Source organism: Mastigoproctus giganteus, chromosome 1 (assembly GCF_048544385.1).
Source record: "Mastigoproctus giganteus isolate SK-2022 chromosome 1, ASM4854438v1, whole genome shotgun sequence".
Classification (NCBI taxonomy): domain Eukaryota; kingdom Metazoa; phylum Arthropoda; class Arachnida; order Uropygi; family Thelyphonidae; genus Mastigoproctus; species Mastigoproctus giganteus.
Genome location: NC_143575.1, coordinates 101,017,147 through 101,043,315, shown reverse-complemented (window position 1 = coordinate 101,043,315; position 26,169 = coordinate 101,017,147). Strand labels below are relative to the sequence as shown.

Below are 26,169 nucleotides of genomic sequence, written 5' to 3'. Positions count from 1 at the left end.
TTAGCAGAAAGATCCATCTACTATCACCCGTAGCGTGTGGTCAGAGAGAAAATCGACTAGCCAATGAAAAAAATAGGGTCCAGAGTAACTGCTTGAATTTCTCCAAAGTTTTCCTTTGATGGTTTCTCCAAAGATGAGTAACATTTGCCAATATATCTCCAGTTGATGGACACTGACGGAGTCCATGTTAGCGATTACTGATCAGATAGAAGGTTTCGAAATAGTATATAAGAGTTTGCGATAAATAAATTGGATTTCTCCTTTACTTTTGAAAAAGTAGAGGTAAGCGCAATGGGGTTATAGTTGGAAGGGAGGGACCTGTCACCCTTTTCAGGGAATGGCTGCATATGAACAAATTTTGGTGCATAAAATAAAATAACAATAAATAAATAAAACAATGGAATAAGAAGTCATAAAAGGGGACACAAAACAGATGCAAGCACAGGTTGTGGGAACAAGCTGAAACATGTCATCAGGACCTAGAGCCTTCTTTGCATCAAAATTGTTCAGAATTCTTCTAGCATTCTTCTGCTGGAAGACAAAGAGAGGCAGAGTGGAGTATGTTTGGTATGGTAGGAGGTTATTTTCCAAGATCGTCGATATAAGTTAGGAATAAAAGTAGGATGCTAATAAGTCAGCTTAATAAGTTTTTATCTTTAGTCGAGGATGCAACAGAATCTTTAGGTTAAATTAGTTGGAAGTGCGGAGGTTACAGCCAACAGTCTTGGCAAGTAACCAGATAACTCAACTACCACTTGAACAAGGAGCAAGTTTTTATTGCCTATTTTCAAAATCGAGTTAGAATTTATTACTAATTGTTTTACAGTGGTTGCGAGCATTAGTGTAAGTAGAATATGAAGCTGGAGACTTGGAAAAAGCCATTTACGATATGCTACATTTTTATCTTGAACAGGTTTAGCACATTTATTAGAAAACCAAGATCTAAAATTTCGTACTTTAGGGAAACCTAGGTTTACATAAAGTACGAGATTTTAGGGTGGAATGTAGAATAAAGTATTTTTACATTACAAGAATAATTTCTCTGACTCGATTAGGGCAAATATTAGGATTGGAAGATTTAAAACAATAATCCGACCAAGGAAATGAGGAATAGAAATCACACAGATCATTCTATTTAGCATTCTTGTAATGCCAAATAACACGAGGCTGGGAAAGGTCATGAAAGAGAAGTCCCACTGGAGAAGAGACCATCACCAAGTTGTGATCTGCGGTGCCTAGAGGACCATTGACATTGAAGCTATACTTTGAAGGGTTGTTGGCGAGGAAAAGATCAAGCATATTGGGTGTAGGGTTAGAACTGACTGGTATTTTGATTGGTAAATGTTTAAGCTGTGTGAGGCCATCACTAAATCTTAAAATTCTCAGAAACATGTCCAGCTGGATACTTGTAACCAGAAACTGAAGCCAGCTGGAAAACATAAATCATCAAGGAAAATCACTGCGCTATTAGGAACTTTTTGACTTTCTTTGAATTATCAACCTTGTCAAAATCATTCACAAAGTGCTTCATTAATCCTAATTTGTTATGTGAAGAGAAAATGGATTTTCATGGGGTCTACCAGAAGTTCCGTGCAATACTTTTTGAACTTTGATCTTTGAATTTGAAATTGAATGGCACAATGCTAGCTTTGCGTGACAACTGTTTCATTTTCAGATGCTTCATGCTCTGCTATCCTATTCATATATCAAACATGACATTTTAGGGTAGCCTAACAGCTAGAAGCAACATGAATAAAGCTTTCAAGTGTCTCTACAAAATACGGCAATTATATTCAGATTTCTATAATGACCACTCTTATACCACGTGAATATTAAGATAGTTTATGTAGCTGTTAACTAAATCACTATACATTAAGATAATGTTTCAGGTACCATGTCTGGAACCTATCCTCAGACCATACATAGACTGTTGCCAGCCTCCTGCTTGCGGAATATCCTAATTCCGACTGCACGTTCTCAGAAAGCTTATCACCGCGAAAAAAGCTAAATAAGAAATAAATCGTGCAAATATTATGAAGATATGGTGGATTGAGTTTATCTTCGAAATACTGCTTGCATTTTAATAACCTGCAGAATGCCGAGCATCTGTGATCCACTTGTTATTTACATTTTATCTCTTCACATCAGTGTTTTAAAATATCTTTTCATCTGTACTTTTAAGGTACGTTTGCAATATTTCATGTAGCCAATGTCTATCCTAATTTTTTTATATTTTATATCCCCCCTTTATGTAGTTGCAATAAATGAATATTTATTTATTTATTATCCTTTCAAAAAATGTATCATTTTTACTTCGTACCTGCGTTATGGCATGAAGCTGTAGCTGCAAATTTTGACACTGGTGTTTTGTCATTAATACTCCCTAAAAGATTCTGTTCCTCCACCTTCTCACCTCTTCTGTCTAGTTAATTTCATAACTGCCTAATACTGTAATCACACTTGACTTTAGAGACCTTTCTCGATGGAGGTTGTGGAGGCCATCAGATTTTTGACCTTTTAATGTTAACCCCTGGCCATCGGACCTAAAGTTGCTTCGGCTATAAAGTACTTGATATTTACCATCGATCTAAGAAGATTATAATCCTCATCAACAAACCTCAAGGTCAAACATCGAACAAAGTTAGCTTTTATCTGCCTGAACCTTGCTTGAATATGGTCATTGAATGGGTGTCTGGATGCTAATCACTTGAAAGACTGAAAATGTTGGTATAAAAAAAAAACACCAAGAATTTTTCTATTGCATATTGTGACACGTCTGTGCACAAGCAATTTCCGTGGAAATGCACTTTCGAACTACCTTTTTAGCACAAATCACCCAACGCCCAAATATGATGTCATCGGTCTTTAATCGCAAATCTCGTGAGATAAGCAACAGATCGGAAAACTTCGTATCGTTTTTGGTTAATTTTTGAATAATGTATCAATTCGTGTGCCGATTATGAGGTATTAACGATACACCCTGTATTAGTGTTCGGATTTTCCGTGATTAGTGCTCGACCTTTCAGTTCAAGCACTTGTTAAGAGTCACTCCAAAACGAGTTTAATCTTTTTGTGTTTATAAACACAAAACTCCTTGGCAAAGGATGCAAAGAAAAACAACAGAGTTCTTTACCTGTGTAAATTCTAAAGGAAAGGGATGAATGGGATTGGTCCACTGCATATTGATGGTTCAACTGTTCATTATCCTGCTCAGGTGGCTAACAAACTAAATGAGTATTTTGCATCTACATTCACCCATGAGGAGTTATTCAGGGAGGGGAATGCCAGAGGTGAGTTAAATTCTGGCAGTGAGCTAGATGATTTTGTAATAACTGAGAGGAAAGTGGAGGAGAAATTGTTGAAGATAAACATAAAAAAGGCACCCGGGGTGGATGGAATCTATCCAGTTATATTAAAGGAGGCAGCAAAAGAAGTAAGCAAACCCTTGGCCATAATTATGAGAGCTTCCTTGTATTCAGGGGAGGTACCCATGGACTGGAGATGTGCAAATGTGACCCCAATTCAAAAAGGGGGATCAAAGGGCAAAATAAGTAATTATAGACCTGTGAGTTTAACTTCTGTTCCAGGAAAATTAATGGAGACACTGGTTAAAGAAGCACTGCAGAATCATCTAGACAAGACTTCAGTTATAGCTCGGACACAGCATGCTTTTGTTAAGAGGAACTCTTGCCTGACCAATTTGATGCAGTCACAAAAGAACTGGATGCAGGGAATAACTTTGATATTATATATTTGGCTCTTAGAAAGGATTTTGATACTGTTGCACATGGAAGACTGATGCACAAATTGGAGCAGCGTGGGAGGCAAATTACTGCTATGGATAAAGGGATGGTTGAGGGGGGAGAAGACTGAGAGTGGTAATCAATGGACACTGCTCATGTTATTAATGTTATTAGTGAAGTCCCTCAAGGTTCAGTGTTGGGTCCATTGTTGTTTTCTGTATTTATAAATGATATTTATGATGGTATATCAAGCTTAATGTCCAAGTTTGCAGACGATACCAAGGTTGGCAGGGTTGTTAAGGACACTAATGACAGTACGCCGCTGCAACAGGATCTAGAAAAGTTGAGCAGATGGGCTGAGAGGTGGCAAATGAAGTTTAACATTGACAAATGTAAAATACTACATATTGGAAGCAGTAACCACAGAGTCCTCCGTAGGCCTCCGTAGCCGAGTGGTCAGGAGCGGGAGTGAAGTAGCACACACTCTTTGAGTAGACCGGGGATTCAAGCCCCTGACTGCTAAATACGGTCGATCTGGCAACCCGCACTGGACCAGCGTGGTAGATTATGGTCCATTTCCCTCAGCATGAATTGTTGAGGAGGCTTCCATCCTGCAGTGGGTTGATAATGGCTGCAGTTAACTTTTTTTTTTTTTTTTTTTTTTTAAGCACAAGAGTGACGTATCAACTCTGTGGTACTACACTGACAATGGTAGAGAACGAAAAGGACCTGGGGGTAATTGTGCAAGCAGATATGAAGTTTTCTGAGCGGTGCAGACGGTTTGCAAGAGTAACTCATAGTGTCTTGTCAATGATATACAGGAATTTTTCTAGCTGGGATAAAGAGGTGATTATCCCCTTATATAAGGCAATGGTCAGGCCACACCTTGAGTACTGTATAAAATGAGGCCTACATCGTTCTTCTTAAAATGAGACCTCCAGGTCTGGAGGCCTCATTTTAAGAAGAAGGATGTAGAAGAGCTGTTGGAACGAGTACAGAGAAGGGCAACAAGATTAGTGAATGGAACAAAGGATTGCTCTTATGAAGAAAGGCTTAAATTTTGCAAATTACAGTGTCTGGAGACTAGGCACCTGCGAGGTGATCTGATTGAGGTGTATAAAGCCTTGAATGGTTTGAGCATGCTCAATGCTGATGGGATTCTTCCTCTTGCTCAGAATAATCACCTGAGAGGGCATAAATTCAAATTGAGGAAAGACAGATGTAGGATAGATGTGCGGAAGTTTGCCTTTAGCCAGCGGGTAGTTGGTTGGTGGAACAGACTTACATCCTTTGTTGTGGAAGTCATCATCATCATCATGAACTTGGTACGGCTTAGGTCTTTTAAGACCTGTTCCGTTGTAGCTCTTGGAGGTGGTCTTGATCTCGCCATTGTTGTCTTGGTCGACCAACATCTCTCTTGCCTGTAGCTTTGTATTGTTGTTGTGGAAGTTGATAGCCTAAATAAATTTATTGCTGAGCTGGACAGGTATTTGGAACGAACGGAGGGGTGAAATGGGAGCGGTTTTTTTTTTTTTTTGTTTTTTTTTGGCTGATGCTGCATATGCTTGCTTTCTTGCATCATATGCCTCTACTAATGCTAATTTTAAACCTATCGAGGATTGTGTTTAGGGTGGGCACCGAAGCAACTGAAGCACACATACGAGGCTCATGCAGTATCGCGTGTTCCATGAGCTATAAAGTTTTGGATTCCCAAATTGCATTCAGTATTGACTTGGTTGAATACCAACACCAACCAATTTATTTCAATTGAAAATAAATTCTAATTAGTGTCTATCTGCCTTTTAGTTCTTTACCACTTCCTCCTGATAGTCAATGATTCGAGCCCTTACAACCATTTAAAGTGGCAGATGGGTGTGTTGAATATTTGTCCACCAAATCTTTCGTGGGCAATGAGTGGTGTTTTTGTGTCCCCCAAAATTTAAATTGTACAACGTGTTGTTGAGATGGTTTGAATAGTATTTTGTGGTATGATAGTTATACCAAATATAGAAAAAGAAAACAAACATTAAGGCTATTTCTTTGAATGTTTGTTCTAAATGTCATGATATATGTAACTGGAAATTTCGATTAGCTGTTCAAACGGCGCACTATCATTAAATATTAGAAAAACAGTGACGTAATCGAAAGTAAGCACGCGACATTAATAAAGGAGAAAAACTCCAGCAACCAATGCCACACCACCTCTCGTTATTTAAACATCTTTCTTCCTTCAATCTAGCGGAAGACATGTACCTGTTTCCTGTGTTCGTTTTCTCTTCTTCTTCTTCCTGTCCCGAATTTAATTAATAGATCCAAACGTGAATATCAACGCAAATATTTGCCTATAAGAGTATCAGCGCAAACTTGAACCATGGAGGCAGATGGCTCCGCTTAAAATATACATCCACGAGGTGTATCATTTTCACCACGTCATGTTCGCTCGCTCTTCAATGCTAGGTCACGCAGTTTTCGCAGTAACGTAGTTCATTGTTAATTTGGTCCAGATGTGAGAAGCTGATAAGATAACGTGAGACATTTATCTTTTTCCTGAGATGCCAGACCAATTTTTTACGGGGAAGTTCGCATGATCAAAATGACGTGCTTAAAAAGATTTGGTTTTATCAGTTGCTTTTCAATGATTTAACTTAAGACTGTCGTGAAAACATCCTCGCATCAAAGAAATTATAACCTGAAGACTATTCCTGTGTTTTTATTTTTGGAAAATTCGAGTACTGAATGTTGGAGGGCCATTGTTTTAAATCATAATTTGATATGGTGCAAAATTGAAAGCAAGAGCGAGGTAATTATTAAAAGTGAGAAATTAGTTTCTCTTCTGAACGTTGTGCATTGCAGGCACTCGAAGGGCAATTTGTCAATAGTGTTTCCTCGTGACGCTTAGAAGAGTTAATAACATTATTTTATCGTTTATTGCTTTTACGGTGCACGTGAGGCGTCATATGACAGTTTCGTACTTCCAAGGTCGTGTTCTCCCTATATCTTATCAAGATTGGGCATGTAAGCAAGCGGACTTTGATTAGTTACCACTACTGTTGGATTTGCGATGTAACGCGCATGCGTTGTGACTAAACGCTCCTTTGCGTGTGAAGATGTAATCAGCAGCCAGGAACTCGTTCGTATACATCTAAAAGCTCGACTTAATGTTCTGCTGGCTGTAATTTGCAACACAAGTAAGATTACTTGCACACCGAGTTTGTGAAAAAAAAAAAAAGAAACAGTACGTAACTGTCCGTAATAGTCTTCATATATATATATATTAAAGTACAGTATAAGGGCACTGTTTGCGTGTTTTAAATGCGTGTAGTGCTATGTTTGTGAAAAGTGTCTTTAATTGTTTATAGCTACTTTCTACCAGGAAGCAGCAATCACGTAGAAGGTGACCGCTAGTTCCCAGTACCCGTACATGCCACTAGGAGGCGGGCCACATCTATGCATTTACCGTCCACGGGGATGCAGGTAGATGTATATGTACTGACTCCTCCTTAGCGCAGAAGCGAACATAGGGAATCAAGAATATCCCGCATAGGCGCCTCCGTAGCCAGGTGGGAAGGAGCAGCAGTGCGTAGCACACGCTTGTTGATTAGACCGGGGTTCGAGCCCGTCACCACCAAATGCGGAGGATGCGGAAAGGTCAGGGAATGACCACTGCATATCCCGGAGCAATATGGCCTTAGTTGCTAATGCTCCTAAAAACCAAATAATAACAACAAATAAAAAATATCCAGCATACTGAGACGAAAGAAAAAAATCCAACCTCTAAAAGAGATCTGCCACAAACGCACACTCATACCCTTAAAAAAATAAATAAAAAAAAGCCTAGTAAGATGCTGCCCAGAAGGAGAGGAGCAAAAAAATTAAATAAAATACTAAAAATCCCGTACCACACAGAGCCTAACCTCCTAACAGTACCAACAGAATTCTGCTCCGGATGGAGCGAACAAGAAAGAATTTTAAAAAAATTCCACACTGTCAGGAACTGAGCGTAAGAACAGAGAGAGAGAGAGAGAAATATAAAGTGGTAGCAATGCATTTCCACGAAGAAACCAATTACAGCTAATGTATGATCAATTCATGCAGTTATGTAGATCCATGGAAACATAGTTTAGGATAGACTAGGATATGTAATTCGTGAAAGACTAATGATATAAGTCAAAGGACAGCTCAACAGTCAAGAAGAAACACGCAAATCGGTCCGTACAATCATGTATTGATGTAATTTAAGAACCATGCAATGAATCTGGTTTGTGAATCTCGGAAACTGCAATCCTCGTAAGGTTTTCAGTCTTGTATAGGGTAAGAGAAAGGCTACAGTCAGTTAAATAACAACTGTGTACAACTTGTAATCAAAGTGGCATTTCAGAACTTTTCAGAAATAAAAAACAAGAAGATACCGCTACAATGGACCAGGAACACCAACACTGAACAGCAGCAGAAGACTGGAAAAACGTTGCTTGGTCTGACCAATCCCGGTTCCTGCTGTTTCATTCAATACAGAATAATGCGCATGTCACAAGCCCAGATCAGGATTTTCACGTTTCAACTTACTATCTTATTGTTTCCATTATATGCGCATATTGATGAAATGCAATGGAAACATACAACTTGATTTGATTCAAATGACCTTTGAACGGTTAACAGCTATGTTTTAGTATCGACCGAAAATCCAAACCACCACGTAGCTTACCGTTAAAGTCATGACACAGACTGCCTCGAAATTCAGTGAGATATCTCTAGCCGATACGATATAAGGGTTGATAACGTTGTGCACGTGAAGACACAATAAGCAACATAAACGCTGTGTCGCAACTGCTTTTCAAATTTGAAAATGTAAATATTAATTCGTTTTATTTTACTTTTGTGTATAAGTGGCGAAAAAAATAAATAACAGTGTATTATCAGTGGGACATTTTCATGTAGTGGAAGGGGTGAAATTTGCTTGTGTGGGTACTTAAGAATCTTGACACAGCCCTGACAGTACTGTATACTGTATATACCAGGGATGGCCAACTTACTGAACTGCTAAGCCATATGGGACAATTTTCATGATTCTGGTAGCAGAAAACTACACGAATTTTTACCCACATTTTTATAGTATTATTATTTTCAAATACTTTTCATTTATAGAATTTTGCCTTACAAAAATATCGTCATAAAGATGTGCGTATCTTCTAAGTCTGATTATTACTGAAGATGCAATCCCCATCTCCTGGCTGTAGGTCTTAAGTTTAGCTGGTATTCCACTGTATATTGACTCATAACGACTGCATGAAGTTGATATTTTAGGAATTTATTTATTCATTCAAGGAATTCACAGCAGTGTAACGTGAGGAAATTGAAATAGTAATTAATTCGCATGCTAATCTTCTTCAAGTGAAGATAATTTGTTTCTGACACTTATTTTCAAATTCAGTCATAGCCCACCTCGGTTTAAAAATCAGCTTTAAACTCTGATTTCCTTGAATTTACAATAGTTCAATTTCCACACGTTCCGTCTTTGTTAAGTGTCCCTGAAACTGAGGCTATGAGGCGTCTGTGATTGCTGGATTTTTTTGCTGGACAAAAAACATAAGTTTCTAGGCGATGAAACGTTCGCCCCTCTCCCAGGACCGACGAACTTGGTCACGGTGTGAAAAAAAAAAGAGCCCATAAAAGTTACTCCAGTTTCAATAAAGATCAGAACCTAGGTCTTTTGCAGACAGCAATCAAAGGTGGATCCAGGCACAGCTAATAGGGCTTGAGTCCTTGGTCCCCTTGAGTCCAGGGACCCAAATATCTAACTTGTATTTTTTTGTGTTTGGTTATTATTATTAATTTCTAAAACTTTTTTTTTTTTATTAAGAGTACATTGAGACAATCTTGACATTCGAATTTTTAAATGATTAATGTTTATTATGACATTGAGTAGCTTTTCAACCAAAGTTCTCTACAAATCGCGAGGTTTTTACGATTGCAATTTCAGTCGTAGTACATCTACGACGTCTGACACAGCCCTAGTACAATCAGTGTCCCACCCTTTATAGTCTAACAACGTTTGAACAATGTTCTAAGATATGTTCCTAAAATATTATGTATTGACACTGTGATTATTATCTTTACTAACAATAAAAACTAGAATATTAGTGAGAGGAGTTAATTGCTCCTCTTAATTGACCGATTATATTAATCAGGAAGTGACCACATTGATCTAACTGATTGTGCCATGCACTTTATACTAATACCCAAAAGGGGCCCACTAAGAACGCCATCCCTACCCCCCCTCTCCCACTGACAGCAATAGTAATCACTGTGGTACCCGCTAGATCTAGCAGACGGGCACGATCTATGTAAACTGAACTGGGATCAAGCCCGTGCCCTGTGTTCCGAAAATCTTCAGCCAGAGGATAAAACCCGAACACCCCCTTCTTGAATAAAGTCAAATGCTCGTCTATGCGATCTTGCAGGCGCCTCTTACTTTGACCCACTTACAGTTCATTGCGGCCAGGGCTGTGTATACGATAAACAACCCCGATCTGCATTAAAAATGGCAAAAGTCATTTCACTTGCGAGACCATGACATGATATTACGGGCCAGAAGTTAGATTCACTTTATTATTATTATTTCTCCCGATTGGGGGGTTCCATCCCATGACGGGTACTGCTACCAAGTACACAAGGTCATTATTATTATCTGTTTATTGCTGTATTCAAGAGCCACTCCCTGGACTAGGGGGGGGTGGATGATACTTACATTCAAAGGTTAAAGCAGGGACATATGTCTAGGGTTACAGGGTTTGCTTTTGGACTAAGAGTACGACATGTATGCTTAACCTGAAAGGTTCAGTATTTACAGAGATTTTATTTACATACTTGGAATTCCATTTAATACCGAAGAATCCCAAATTAAGAAAGATATTATTTTATCAAAAATGTGCCGTACAATATAAAGGATTTCTTTGGTTGAGGCAGTTCATCACCGGTTGTTGTCCGTAGCATCTCTTCTTTCCTGACTATCTCAGTGTTCCCCGCCAGGAGTCTTTGGTGTAATAGATACCAAGGGAAGAAATCAGTAACGGTTTCACTTTATTTTTTTTTTATTTATCCTATCATAGGACGCACTGTCGTGGCATGTTGTTTTCCTTCTGAGGGTGTTCTTGAGAGTCATAACCATAGATTTGTGTATATATTCTGCTGGCAGAATTGTTAATCAAATCTACCTTGTTTCCTGGAAACACGCGTCACAGGCCTTTGAAGTTGTTGAAACTGAGTGTGAGCCTTGAGTCCACTTGACTTCTTTCATCAATTCGGGGAGTTTTAATCAGGTCTGTGATTAATCAGGGGCGTCGAGGCGTCCTGTGATTAGTCTGGGCCAATGCAAGAAGGTTAGCCGTCACAATCTGTTGTTTCCATGGGGTGACCGAAATTGATGTAGAGTTGGGTCATAAAAATAGTGTACTGGTTGCCAGTCTGCCGGTTGAGCCATTTCAGGAACCAGTATTCCAGGCTGAGGGATTTGTTGAAGTGTGCTGTAGGGACAGAGGACCAAATAGTTGCTGCATAAAGAGGTATGAGATAGAGACTTCAGAGGACGTATTTCTTGACCAATCAGCATTGTGAATCTCCATTGTGAACTTGACACGTTCCGCTCTCAGAATCCATGCAATAATACTGGGTAGAACTGGATGAACGCCGTCGCTAATGGCAAGTAATACGGGTCAAGTGGAAGGAATTGGGGGGGGGGGGGATTACCTGTAAAGTACCATCTCGAGAAAGGGGATCACGTCAATTCGTTGTACGACAGTTCTGTACATTACTTATTCACCTTGTCGATTAATCAGTGGCTTACCAGAAACATACAGGAATATTAAGAACACATCTTAATACTTAAAAAGCAAATATTTTTATACAAATTAATCATTGCGTTCTTCCAAAATGTAGAGGAATTTGAAGTGCATAATTTCGGATCGCCCTGTATGTGCAGTACGTACAGAATTACCATACCAGAATAAATTGAACAATCCGTCAGTTCTCTGAACTCTGTTCCCTCCGTATCTTGACACAAGAAATTTTATCACCTTAGCATGTGGTTTTATCATAACAAGCCGAATCAGTCATTAATTTGAAAGTCATTTATTTATTTAGTCAAATATTTCTGGAGAAATATTTAACCAAGTAACAGGAGTTTGTACGAACAATAAATGGTGATAAATTTCTAATTAACAGTTTTAGTTTTAATAAAACTGAAATGTAAACTGACATCTTAGGTTTAATAAAACTATGTCAGTTGACAAATCCTGTGTACGGGTAGGAAACTTATGAGATTCATTTTACTCTGCATGACTGTATGAACGTGACTTCGTTGAAATACAATGGCTGTTCATAATAGTGGTAAATGTTTCGTCAGTATGATGTGTCATTAATTGGCAACATCGCTGGGATACCAACAACATGACTGTCCACTTAAGGAATACTGGTAATCAAATGGAAGCATTGTTTTCTCTGAACACATTAATCGTTGCATTGCTACGTTAACAACCTAACAATTAAGCTCAAAATAATTAGATGTTGCATCATTGAACCACCTCGTGCGATTGAATGATAATACCACATAGAGGATTGTTCTTACCAGTGACATAAGAAAGATTTCTTGAAATACGCGGGGAGGAGCGAGGAAGAAAAGTAAAATTAAGACAAAAACAGCAACAAAAACTACCTTTACAGCTTTTAAGAACATTGCTCGGGTGAAAGACGTTGCCAAGCAGATAAGAGATATTCTCATGACATCATGTCCTTTCCCAAACCTCTCAGCTGTTCGTCGTCTGCTGAGATCATAAACTCTGGAAAAGGATGCAGACATCAGTGGTTTTGATAACCACATGCGTGTAGACATTAAGAAATCGAAATGTATACAGATAAGCGTGGGACCTGTGGTATGTCATATTTCCTGTTATTCCATTCTCCTTTTCAATTTAATTTTTTCGGACTGGTTGTCATTACTGAAGCCAGCGTGTATTATTTGGCTTCGTTTCCGGCTTTAATCGAGTGGCCAAAAGTTTAATTATGCAGCATTAAATTGCTAATTAACATATTCAGAGTGAATAACAACATACAGATGTAACTTTTTAAAATGAAACATAGCTTGGATGAATATCTGACTAACAACAAATTATAAAGAGCTGAAGGAAGCACTAAAATTCACGCAGTGTTAAAGGCTACATATACACTATACTCTAAAAATATTCGGACGTCTCTCCTACACTAAAGATAGGTCTGACTGGCCATATACAGTGTATGAATAGCTATAAAAGTGCAATGGAGAATCAGAGCAGTGCGAAGCTTATGGAATTTCAAAGATATCTGATCGTTGGATGCGATATCATCTGTCATTACGTGCTACTGCAATCCGTTTGAAATTTCCGCAGTCAACTGGAGCTAACATTGGGAAAATATAGAAGAATGAGGTCGTGTAACTTCAAGAAATAATCGAATAGGCAGCGGAGATCTAGAGATATGAATCATTGATCCCTGAAGAGGATAGTTACGTCATTCTCCTGGTCAGAGGCTTCCTTCTGACAAAATGTGAATTGTCGTGATTCGTGAACTGTGTTGGTTGTACTCAAATCTTTTGAAGACATCCAACCAGTTTTTCTTCTTTTTTTGTTTTCTAGCTTTTATCGAAGGAGAAAAAAATAATAATTTCATAACATATAATAAGAATGACATTAAACAAACAATTTGATTCGCTATAAAGTGACGGACTTTATTATGAATAAAGGGTTATAGTTTACTTTGCTTTTGGACTAAGAGTGCAACAACTGTAAGAAGAAGAAGCGAAATTATAAGAGAAGGATACGAACAAAACTAAATGGTTGAATTTCATTATAATGGCTGCAATTCTTACGCTATTTAGATATTGATGGAAATCTACCGATTAAAACGCGAAATATGATCTTATTTCCAGAAAAAGAAAATATTAGAACTAATGTGGAAATACAGAAATTAGATAATAATAAAAATATTTATTCATTTTTATAAATTTTAATAACATTCTTATGTTAATTTTGAGGAAATCGAGCGATTGAAACAATAATTCCAATAACACAATAGACCGGACATAACCATCGTCCACAAGAAGGAAAACACAACCTACCTGATTAGCACAAGAAACCCTCCAGAAAACCTACGAGGAAAAGATCAGGAAGTCAAAGAGATGTGACACATGATAAGTAACGACCATCCCGATCACAGTGTCAACCAGAGGCATGGTGCTAAAGAAATAAGAACCTAGCAGCAATAGGCATCCCAGAGAACACCTACAAGGAACTCCAGAAAGCTGCAATTCTGAACACCTGTGGGATAGTCAGAATCCTTCGACCAATAATAATATTAGCCGGACATAACAACCATCCCGCATACCTAATACCCATCGCGAGCATTATGGTCTAAGCACCATATGTGCCATAAGAAATTAAACAGACCAAACCAAACTCATCGCGGGATGGTGGGAAAAAGATCCTGAAGGAAAAGAAAAAGATAATAATATCACGTATTTATTTATCATATTACAAAAATACAAGGTTATTAAGATTTCATATAATTTTGAGAAACATACCCAAAAGAAACAATTTTTAAAACTTTGCCTACTTTATTTGACCTTGCAAAATTTATTACTTAAAGCTTTGCTATTTCTAATATGACATCTCACTTTCTAATGAATTTACTGGCGTTGACAATTTTGACATAGGTTTTCTCCTGGAAATTATTTAAAATATTAAATAGAATGTTATTTAAAATGTTAAATTATTTAGAATATTAAAAGACCATGGTTAGATCCAGGCTGATTTTTTAGGACCATGTGGGAGGACGATAAGGATGATATATTGGCAGTAATTGAATTAATATCGTAAAACACAATATTTGTTCCAATTTACAAAAACTTCTGTAGCCGAGGGGTCAAACGCGAGGCTACAAAAGTTCACGCACTTTGAGTGACCGTAGTTAAAGTCGCGTAACTACTAAATACGGTACAATATTCTTGTATTCTCTCCATAGGCGGATCCAGAAATTTATTCTGGGGTGGGAGGCACAAGTTCTCATATGATAGTCTGGCTTCTATAGGTGCCGTGTGTATAAGATGTAAGGCTGGTACTGTAAACATTATTCATTAGTATTATTATTTTATTTTTTTTTTTTTTCATATCAGAAAATTATTGTAAAACAAATTTAGAACCTTTTTAAACTTAAATTTTGGTTGCCGCAGTCTCTTCTTTTCTTTCTTTCGCTTTCTATCTGGCGCAACAGTACGTTAAGATATGATGTTGTCTCTAATTCAAATTTGGAGAAGGGGACACGTACTCCCCGTGCCTCTCCTCTAAATTCGCACATGATTCTCTCAATACTGTGAACTCCTCTGCCCTTTTACGGTCGTCCCGGAGTACAAACAGAAAAGTTTATTTATTTAAGATCTCTGAGTGGATAAGTGAAGGGAAGAACGATGGTCCCTAATAGATCCCTTTACTGGAAAAGACTTGCTAGCATTTTGTAATGCAAACCTCAAATGGCCAGGGCTCAACTGTTTGGGGGGGATAGGATCTTCTGTGATATAATTATCGACTGAGTAATACAAAACTGAGTACCACCTGGTAAAGATTCTACTTTCTCTGTAGCCAAATAATCTCTCGCGTCTGGTTTTGAAAATTGTAAATCAAGAAAGTATTTTAAAGCACAGTATTTGATTTGTAGTTATTATAGTCCTTGGATCCTAATTCTTGAATTTTCCGAAACTATGCCTGCCTGCCTGCTCAATGAGAGACCTACATCCTACATTTCTTCATACGGTGGTCACAGCATTAATGATAGCAGTTACAAAGTGAGCAAGAACAAATTTTAACGGAGGGAGTAAAATAAAGGTTTCCTCCGTGAGTTATTCTGGGTTGTTCAGTCCTTCACTTGTACGGACATAATGCACTTATACAAAAAGGTCTATGCGAATGCGCTAAATGAATAATAACAAAAATAACATTTTGCTTTTGCAGAAGGGTTTTCATCACCTACGGTCTTGGAGAAGACATCTTTCTCAAACTGTACTAAAATATTGCATGAGTACTCTCTGATCATCACACAATTGGCGTTTTTACTCAGGACAAGATAATTCCGACCTACATCCTGAAAGGAGTCCTCATGCTGCAGTCCTCTCTGCTTCTCTATTCGCTGCTGCCGTCGACCCCTTTCTGCCGCTGCATGCGAATTTTCTTTCGTATGCAAACGACCTGAAGATGGTTTTTTTCCTCCATGATGTTAATAAAGCACTCAAACCTATGTTGGTGTAATTGTTTATTTAGATTTCGAAAATAAACATAATTATACCAGCATAGGTTTGAGTGCTTTATTATCTTCAAACAACACAGTTTACCTAAGCACCATGCCGTCCAAGGAATACCCTAAATGTCAATTGATTTCTAAGATCAAATCGAAGACCTAGCCTTTTATGTCACCAATAGTGGTCTTACGATCAACCCAAACTAGATCGCTAAAATGTCCCTTATGAGATGACAGAAAATAGACAGTCACCCTAAATTGGCGATCGTTTCAGAGAGTACGAAGACACGAGTATCTTAGCATGGTATGTGATGATAAATTCACCTTTGTTTATCACCTCGCAGATGCAAAACAGAAAACCTTTGGGGTACTGTAGCGTGTCAGACAAGAGCCAACAGGGATAAGGAGTTCCAACCTTGAAACACGTTATGTAGTGAGATTTATTTTCCCAGTCATCTTTTATGCCTTCCTTCTTTGGACCTCTGGAACGAAATCATCGAGGTATACATCATAGCTGGACGAAGATGCACCGTTGAGCGTACTGGGTAATGAGCTTGAGGTTACCAAACTCTGGCTTGGAGAGTGGATTTTTAAATTTTTAAGGAGAAGAGAGTATTGGTGGCTATTGATAAAAACGATATGTATACTGAGATACTGAAAATTAACTTTCGAAGATTTTATCAAGGATGGGACAGTAACTAATGGGATCAGATAATACGTGGGGATGCAGTTGTGTCAGTGCATTTTTCTGAAAATATACACAAAATATTTAAGAAAAAACGCAACAGTTTTGACTGCAAATTTCTTTTATATATATTGAGTTGGATTGGTGAGTGTGATGTTTTTAAACCATCACCAATATCAATCTCACTTTAAACTCACAGTGTACTATAACAAAAATTTTTTATCCTGCTTGCAGAATCTTCTCAGGATGCTAACCGGTAAAAAAAAATCCCATGTTTATTGATACCAAACTTACCAATACCAGCCAGCCCAGTATGTTAAAAAATAGAGGCATTCAAAAATTTCGAGATTTCTGTTTTATTTTTTTACATTTGTTTTAGTTTTAAAACTTAACTTCGCTTTCATCTTAAACGACAGCATACGTATACGACATAATAAACGACATAATTTTGATATCATATACTTGGATTTCACGAAAGATTTTTATACTGTTGTGTATTAAGACTGCTGTACAAAGTGGAGCAGAGTAGCATTAAGGACAAGTTTCTGCTATGGATAAAAGGACGTTGAGGGATAGAAGACAGGGGACATCAATGGACAATGCTCTTCATGGACTAACCCATTAGTGGAGTACCCCAGGGTCCGGTGTTGGGCCCATTGTTGTTTTCTGTATTTATCATTGATATTGATCAAGGCATATCAGGCTTAATTGCAAAGTTTGCAGATGATACGATGGTTGGCAGGATTGTTAATGACAGTAATTATAGTATGCAACTGCAACAGGATCTAGAAAAGTTAGGCAGATGGGCTGAGAAGTGGCAACTAAAGTTTAACATTGACAAATGCAAAGTACTGTATTGCATATGGGTAGCAGTAACCCCAGAGAAATGTACCAACTATGTGGTGTTACACTCAGGGTAGGGGAGAATGAAAAAGACCTGGGGGTAATTGTGCAGTTGGATATGAAGTTCTCTGTGCAATGCAGACAGGCGCCAGAACAGTTCATGGGATTTTGTTAATGATATATATGGGTTTTGCTAACAGGGATAATGAAGTGATTATCCCATTGTATAAGGCAATGGTCAGGACACATCTTGAGTAATGAATACAGGTCTGGGAGCCTCATTTTAGGAAGGATGTAAAGCTGCTGGAACGAGTACAGAGAAGGGCAGCGAGATTGATAAGGGGAACAAAGGGGATGCTCTTATCAGAAAGCCTTCATTTCTGCAAATTTCAGCGTTTGGAGACTATGCACCTGCGAGGTGATCTGATTGAGGTGCTTAAGGCATTGAATGGTTTGGGCAAGCTCAATGCTGATGCGATACTTCCTCTTGCTCAGACTACGCACATGAGGGGGCATAAATACTATAAAAGCAAATATTATAAAGTTATTTAATAACCTAAAACTCAACCCGAAAAAACTTTGCACAAACAAATCATATAGAAAAGAAGTTCTGAAAAACTCCTGCCCTGGACTTCCAGATATATGCCGGCGGGCATCGGGTTTCCCGACCCTATCTAGAAACATATCTCCTAATACGTTTTTACATTTCCCACTCTTCTTCTACAGAAGATACCGACTGCTGGAAACTGTAAAATCGAACTTTAAAGTCCTCATTCTGTATAATATTGTATTATTTTCGTACATGAAGTAACGTTGTTTCTTGTTACATTCCGTACGCTGTTCTGCTATAAATATTCGCGCATTGGTAAATCTGTGTCAATCTTCCATTACTCTTTGTCAAATCACATGTTACGTTCAAATGTAGCAGATTCTTGCTAATATTGCTTTTGTATTGTTATTCTTTGCTGATATCACACGTATTGTATAATCCAGATAAGTTTTTTTCATGTATTGTAAAATTGTATAATATTAATTTCTGTTGCATAATAGAATATGTGCTTTCACTTGTTGACCACCAACCGGCTGTTTACGGGTGACTCTTTTGGTGAAATAAAAATAATAATTAAAAAAAATAATAAATTCAAATTGAGGAAGGACGGTTGCACAGTAGATGTGTCTTTAGCTAGTTGGTGGTTGATTGCTGGAACAAACTTCCTGCTGAAAAGTTTTAGAATAATTTAACCCAGTTCCAACTTTAAAAATATGTGGAATATAACATGGCATTAGAGTTTTTATCAAAATTTTAATAGTTTTTTTGTATTTATGTATTTAGAACTTAAAACACGTTTTCGCGATATGATTCTAGTGAAAACGAATGAATATATCAGAAATAAGGCGATAGATTTCAAATGGAGAAACTTTTGTCAGAGGTCGAAATGGAAAATTATACGAAACGTAGCGCTTTAAAACATCTTATTTTTAATCAGTAAACTAGGGGCTCTGCCCCTACTCGCTTTGCTCGCCAACCCCCGCGCATGCTTTTCTACTTAATATGTAGACGTATGACGGAGTAAGTCAAATATTTTCTACGTAAAAGACACACCTGTCGAAACGCACTGATCGATATCTAATCTAATATATAAAAGAAAATAGAAAGTGCAAGAAAAAACTATAAAAAGTAAAATTGTGTGAATGAAAGTTATTATTAATTGCGTGTTCTATTTTAGTCTCTTCACTGGACAGACTGATGACTATGCAGGCCCTCAGGGGCATCATGGTTATCCGAGCTGACACCATGCTGTAGCTTTTCCTAGCTGGTATGGTGTGGGATGCTGACATTGGCCATTAGGGTAACCCCAGGCCAGTGTGGGACAGAGCTGCAAAAAGGACACTCCACCATAGGAATCTCTTTCCCTATGTTCTTTTATTCCTACCACCTGGAGTGGTTGAGTGTCCTTCCCCCACCCTGGGTGGCCCTATCCCCTTTTTGTACCAGGCGGTCCCCTTACAAATCAGGTGAGTGCCTCCACTCTGTTCTCTGCCCCTTTTATCCCACCCTCTTCCTATCTCCCCATTATCTCCTTTCCAATAAATTTTTTTTCTTTCTTTTTTTTTTTTTTTGGTCTCTCACTGAATGCCTAGGCTACACCAGGGTTCATCCCGCCGGAACTTTCTTCTCTCCTAATGTGTATCTGGCCCGCCTCCCCGGGGCGGTGATGCAAACTGTGGGTGTTAGTGGCTCTCCAGAGGCCCTCCAGGCTAAGTGGCAGAGGAACAACACAACCCACACTAATACTTCACAAAACACACATTAGCACACACCCTGACCTTATGCAGAGTACTGTATTCTGCACAGCGTAAAAACGCAGAGTTGGGGACGACCCCCGGTGCCTCCAGACAAAAAAAACGCCATGTCACTCTGATCCATATCTAATCAGGAAATGACCAATGTAATTATTTACCTTACATTTGTAGTGCGCAGCATTCAATCATTATGTAATTATTTACCTGCGTTTACATAGGTCACTTAGGAAGAGGCCTTTTGCTTCGGGTTCCATAATGCATGAGGAATATTGTTGCATCCCAAAGAGCAGGACTAAAATATTTAACTGAAATATTTACAAACTATACAAATATTTACAAAATACTAAACTACTGTATTTACAAATATACAATATTCATTAATATATAAAAACGTTACAATGGAACATCAAATGTTAGACAGGGAAGCACGAGGTTGGTGAACGTTATGGAGGCAGTTGTCAATAATTAATTGCATTTGTAGTGACGTAATTGCCTCGCTCTCTTCTCCCATTGGTTCGAATAAATATCACTAGGAGCAAAACGTTTTTAATGTATAGAGAGATTTTAATTATTTCTAATAATCAATGAAGTATGTACATGACATTAGACGTATGTGATGAACCGGAAAGGTGTTCCGGTACATTAATTATCCTGATCTTCATACAACAAAAGCTTGTTCAACTGAGTAAGTTTTTCTACTTTTCTGCCCTTGATAGATAACATATGAAACCATTCGTGCAATTAGAAAACATATTATCTTGATATTCTGGGTTAATATGATTAAAAAATAGCTTATCTACTTATTGCACATTCCATTGGTCAGCGACGCGTACTGAGATAACATGGTAACAAGCGTATGCGTCACTGGATATGCAGACAGATGTTTTTACATGGGTGGTAGAAGCAAGTTTCATTGTGAGAGTAGCGGAATTTCAGAGCAGTACATTTAATACTGCGGTGCATAAGTGGACTTCCCCTTCCCCAGAAGCTCGTGTTTATTTGGGAACATTATCTTACATTGAAACAATTCTGTAAGGCATTGAGAGCGTTACAATGCATAGAAACATATACTCCGTTGATAAACAAGAGCAAACATTAAAAAGGCAGAAAGAACTAACAGAATACAGCAAGAAAATTAATTAGACATACAAACATTGGCGACAAAGAATCAAGTTACAGCTAAGGCCTGCTCGTTCAATATATTTTTTTAAAATTCCTTTTGTGAAGAAATGAAGAGAAGAGCTAACTATCAGACCTTTAATTAAAGAGAGACAAACTCGAAGTGAATGTTCATTTGAACTTCGCTCTAGTGCTTTTAGAGATGGGGTATGCAATAGCTCTGCCTCATCATAAAATCCACTATGAACTAGGGTTAAGTGTATTAATAAGGCCTCCCAGCAGCATGCCATGGAGGCACTCATTTGCGATTTTCCATGAATAGAGACAATTAACTTAAACCGGAGAAATGATAGGTCTGAAACAAAGAAGGTGAGATCACATTTCCGTTGGGCCCACCTAAGTGTTAAATAACCAATCCATCAATAATGAGAGGTAGATAATCAGAAATTCCAAATGGGAATTATTATAGGTGGGACTGTTAGATAATGAACACGCATAGGAATAAGATGCTTGTGAAGTCTACAGCCATTCGAAGAAGAAATGAGATATCGGATATTCTCAACATGGTGGCCAGGAACAGCACGGTGCTTCTTTGGGACTATCAAACACTTTAAACAAGTCATGAAATGGTGTTTGGGAGCACCGAGTTCATCACCAACTGTGTCAAGTAGTTTCTAATTAAACTGACTGGTGCTGTATGGTGAAAAGTGTTGACCCATTGTTTTCGTTAATGAAAGGAGGCTGAACCCATGATCCAGACAAAAGAAACTGGTGTGCTGTATACTGCTGTTTCTTCAGTAGTGTTTAGCTAGCACTCTTTAAAAATGTGGTTTATTGATAGATCATACTTCCCAAAGGTGTTTTTCAGTTTGAGATTCTTATACGATTGTAGTTTCATAATAAATTAATGAACTGGAGTGAGATGTCAGTGAGATGAAAAGTTACCGAATTTTTCATGTTTGGAAAATTCGGTAACCATTCATATATTTACCACGACGTTTGAGCCTGTGCTAGGGAGACAAACTACTCGTGGAACAGCACCTCGCGAGGAATGTGTTTAGCGCATAATATGGACAAATGAAGCTCATTTGTCTTTAATCGCTAACCAAAAATAAAATAAATGACAGAGATTCTCATAGTCTGCAAAAATCTGTTGTTGCAGATATCACACTGAATCGCTAATTCATCCTATAGAGATATATTAGCAACTTTTTGCTTAACGTTGGATTGAGAATTGTAAATAGTTTTATCAAAACCGAATACGTAGTATACATATTGATATTTATGAAATATATTTTTATCAATAAACGAATGTTTATTGGCAAAACAAAAGGATATAAAAATGAATCTGTTTTCGAACAATTCATAGAGAGTAAGAGGGACATTGGAGCAAACAAAATATTGGCAAAAAATGGTGAATAAGTAACATTAGTCTTTTCTACTGGGGAGGCGTTGCTAATTCGAGGTAGTGCAATATTATTATTATCATTATTTTCTATTTGTTCACCTTAGGTTCACCCCTTGAACAGCCAGTGGGCTAGGAGGGCGTACAAATAACAGGCAACTCGTTGTAAATGCGTTCACCATATGAGATGTAACAAAAACGATGCCATTCCTCCTACTTCGGTGATTTACTACAAACTAAAACAATGCTTTGCACTAAATTGTTAGTCTTAATAATTATTATAAAAACAATTAATTTTTATAAAATATAGTCGAACTGGTCTGATCCATAAACCGTATTCATCCATGAAAAAAAAATCGATCACTTATAAAAACAGTTTGATCTCTTTCAATAACTACGCTGATCAAGGGGTTTAATAGATTTTTTAGTTTTCGGGTAGGAATGGAATGGGCAGTACACGAAGAGGAGTCAAGTATGTGGAATATAGCGTATACGCAGAGTTTTCATTCTATCTTAATAGTATTTTCAATCCTTAATGGAATATAAATACTAATTTTAAGGGAGGCAAGGTACCTTTTCATCTGAAAGTAGCATTATTTATGCTACTTTCAGATGAATATCGTGGAAGAATAAGGTTTATTGATCGGACCAGTTCGACTATATTTTTAGAAGTGAGCCTCTGTATTGACCCAGACGGACTAATCTTTGAACTCTGTGGTCAATACATTGCACAAACTTAGAATGGATTATTGTATTTGATATCTTTTGGCGTTCTGTGCTTATCGAGTACTTTTTTTGAATTTTTTATATCATACGTATTGAATTATCTTTAATCATATGTAATTGAACTTGAACTATAAGCTACTTGAAAAATTCTATACAATCTTATCCTACTTTCTATCCGTATGTTATGGAAAAGTTGAAACCTCTAAGGAATACTCACCTCTTCCTTGTTAGTCCATGATGGTCCGTTCGAAAATTCTAAATGAGCAGACTGATGCACTCCAATCTAAAGAAAAAGGAGTGACAACTTAGAAAGAAGAAGAAATACGTGGAAATTGGGAGAAATTCCGAAAACTCTGTTGCTCCAATTCATCCTTCTCCGACTAAGGCGTGTGGGAGGTTCGCTATAACGTTCACTATAACATCAGCTTGCTGTTTGCGATCTCAACCACCGGAAGAGAACGCTAGTAACTCTCCTCGCGTTTTTCTCCCCTCCTCTCCCTCCCTCGCACAACACTATTTACGTTGTGTGTAGCTATCGCGTAGAAGTCGGTCAAACCTGAGTAATAATTAATATTTTTAAATCATCTACTTAGCATCTTAAATGAGTTTTTGTAATAATTAAAATAATTACACTGAGAAAAAGACAAAATGTTTCCAGTTTGAACAGCTTGTGGATCGATGTGTGACTTCCAAGCATTCCAGCTGTTCTGTTTCAAGACTAAACACCACAGTTTGTTTATGATGGACTTACTGTATGTGGGGTGATAATAGATGGAACACACACGAATAAGTTTTGGTACAAGTTCTTATCTAAAAGCAACAACAAAATTAAGTAGAAAAAGTAAAAAATAGTTTTATTTATTCAAACAGAAACTCGCAGTTACAAAATGTATGCTTATTTGGCATTAATTGAATTCGCACAGTGCTCGAATTAGGCTAGAACAAGCCTAAATTCCAGTTAAAGTTTTCTAGTTGGAACGCTGAATTTACAAATTCCGTACCCTCTAAGTTTAGCATTACAGTATTAGATACGCATTGCCAACCGCGCAACTAAAAAAAAAAAAATCACTGCCACATTATGTGAATAACAATAATTTCTACCTATAACTCTGAAGTACTATCGAGAGGAAACAGGCTGAATAAAACCTATTCAAACAGTATTTCTTCGAATATCGGGTGCTTCTCCTGAATGTGCAATATTTCTGTCTTTATTGTTCATTCTATGGTGCCGTTGTCGACAATATTCTTCCTGTAAAGAGAACTGTAAACAAATCGAATCTATCCGCCTTGAATTAATGAGTACAGAATTCTTTAACCCTGCCACGCTTTTCAAATCCGAAACGTTCTGTATCTACGTCCTTCGCAAGCAGAATTTGAAAACCTACACACATACACAGTCTTGACAGTTCATAAGATGGGGCTTTGTGTTGTCTGGGGGCCGTGTCGCAAATATTTCGATGAATATTTATTCACCCAAATATTTACCGAATGTCCCATTTTGGGTGTGGTTGGCATTTGGATGTAGTCGGATGCTTGCTGTATTACTAACTGCTGTGAACATCAAGTCAGTTTCCGAATAAGCGTGAGGATGGAGAAAGATTTAAGCAGCGAAAAAAGGAAACATGAAGGTGAACCTTGGATCGCAGTATGAAAAGATAAAAAAAAAAGTCATAAAAGTTACTACTGTATCCTCAGAAACTACGTGCATCCTTCGTGTGAATTTAGATTCAAATAATTTCGCTCAATACAGTTGAAACCATAGAGTGATTCAAATTCGCTTAAATCAAATATCAATAGCTCTTTCATTTTGAGTTCCGCGAATTTAGAACCACCCTGCAGTATGTAACTGAAAATATTTAGCTTTCAAATGATCCAATATCTCGATGGACTTCAGAGGATCTTAATAGACAACTGATTGTAAAAGAATCTCATTGCCCTTATGAATGACGAAGCCGCTGATATAAATAAGGTTTTGAGTAGAGTTGAGTTAAGTTGAGTTAAAACTTGCTGTTTTGCGAACTTAACGTGTAAAGCTGAAGATTTTAATATTACTGATTCCACGAACGAGCGCAAATTGCTCTTTTTCCTTGGGAATCCATAGAGCGAGTTCATTGTCTGGGCGTAATGGGGAATACAAGCGGTTCCTGATGCTGTGTGGACACATTGATATAGCTAGAACCAATCAACATTAAAAGAATTGAGTTCTACTCTGATTTCAGACTTAAAAATTACTAAAAAGGGTTTAGGGCTGAAAGCCTCAGACTACAGGAAATTTATTAGACGAACAAATTAGTGCAAATCACCATTTTAGTTCGTAGTAAATCACCGAAGTAGATGAAATGGCATCGTTTTTGTTACAGCTCATTATGAATGCCTTCACAACGAGTTCCTGGTATTGCACTACCTCAAATACGCAACGCTTCGTCAGTAGAGAAGACTGATATTACTTATTCTCGATAGATACCGACACCGTTTCGAAAGTTCTTGGCCCCTCATCGGTGGGAAAGTAGGTACCTCAGTGATACAATGAGTAAAACAAAGAAACAGTAACTTGTTCGGCTAGTAAATTTCCCGTGATCAGAGGCTTTCAGCCCGTTTTAGTACATAATATCGCACACCGTCCGGCAGTTCTCATATTATGGAGTTAAATTTCATAACTGGGTTTTCATTCATTGTGAAAACCGGGATACTAACCGATGAAAGGCCAACAAGCTTCGAAACGGTCCATCTGGGTGGTGGTATCCGCCAAGAATAAGTAACATTAGTCTTTTCTTTGGGAGAAGCCTGATGAGGTAGTGCAATAACAGGCAACTGGTTGTGAATGCGTTCACAATATCAGATGTAACAAAAACGATGCCATTAAAAATGATTATAAAACCAATTAATTTTTATTAAAAACCAGCGGTTTAAATAAAGAAAAATAACTGAAGAAATGGGATCAGAATACACTACCCTGTTGTTGTATAGAAGCGAGATTGTTATTTAATGTAAAAGTGCTAAAATGTGTGTATGACCTCTGAAATTGTGCTTTT

At 37.7% G+C, this 26,169-nt stretch overlaps 1 protein-coding gene across 1 annotated transcript in view; it reads right to left on the bottom strand.

Annotated features, from left to right (window-relative positions):
* Positions 1–23,497, bottom strand: part of LOC150091058 (uncharacterized) — a 51,236-nt gene extending 27,739 nt beyond the window's left edge. Inside the window, exon 1 of the mRNA XM_090381481.1 lies at positions 23,355–23,497. The gene's annotated coding sequence lies outside the window, so the exon portion shown is untranslated. The remainder of the gene's footprint in view (positions 1–23,354) is intronic.
* Between the last annotated feature and the right edge of the window lie 2,672 nt (positions 23,498–26,169).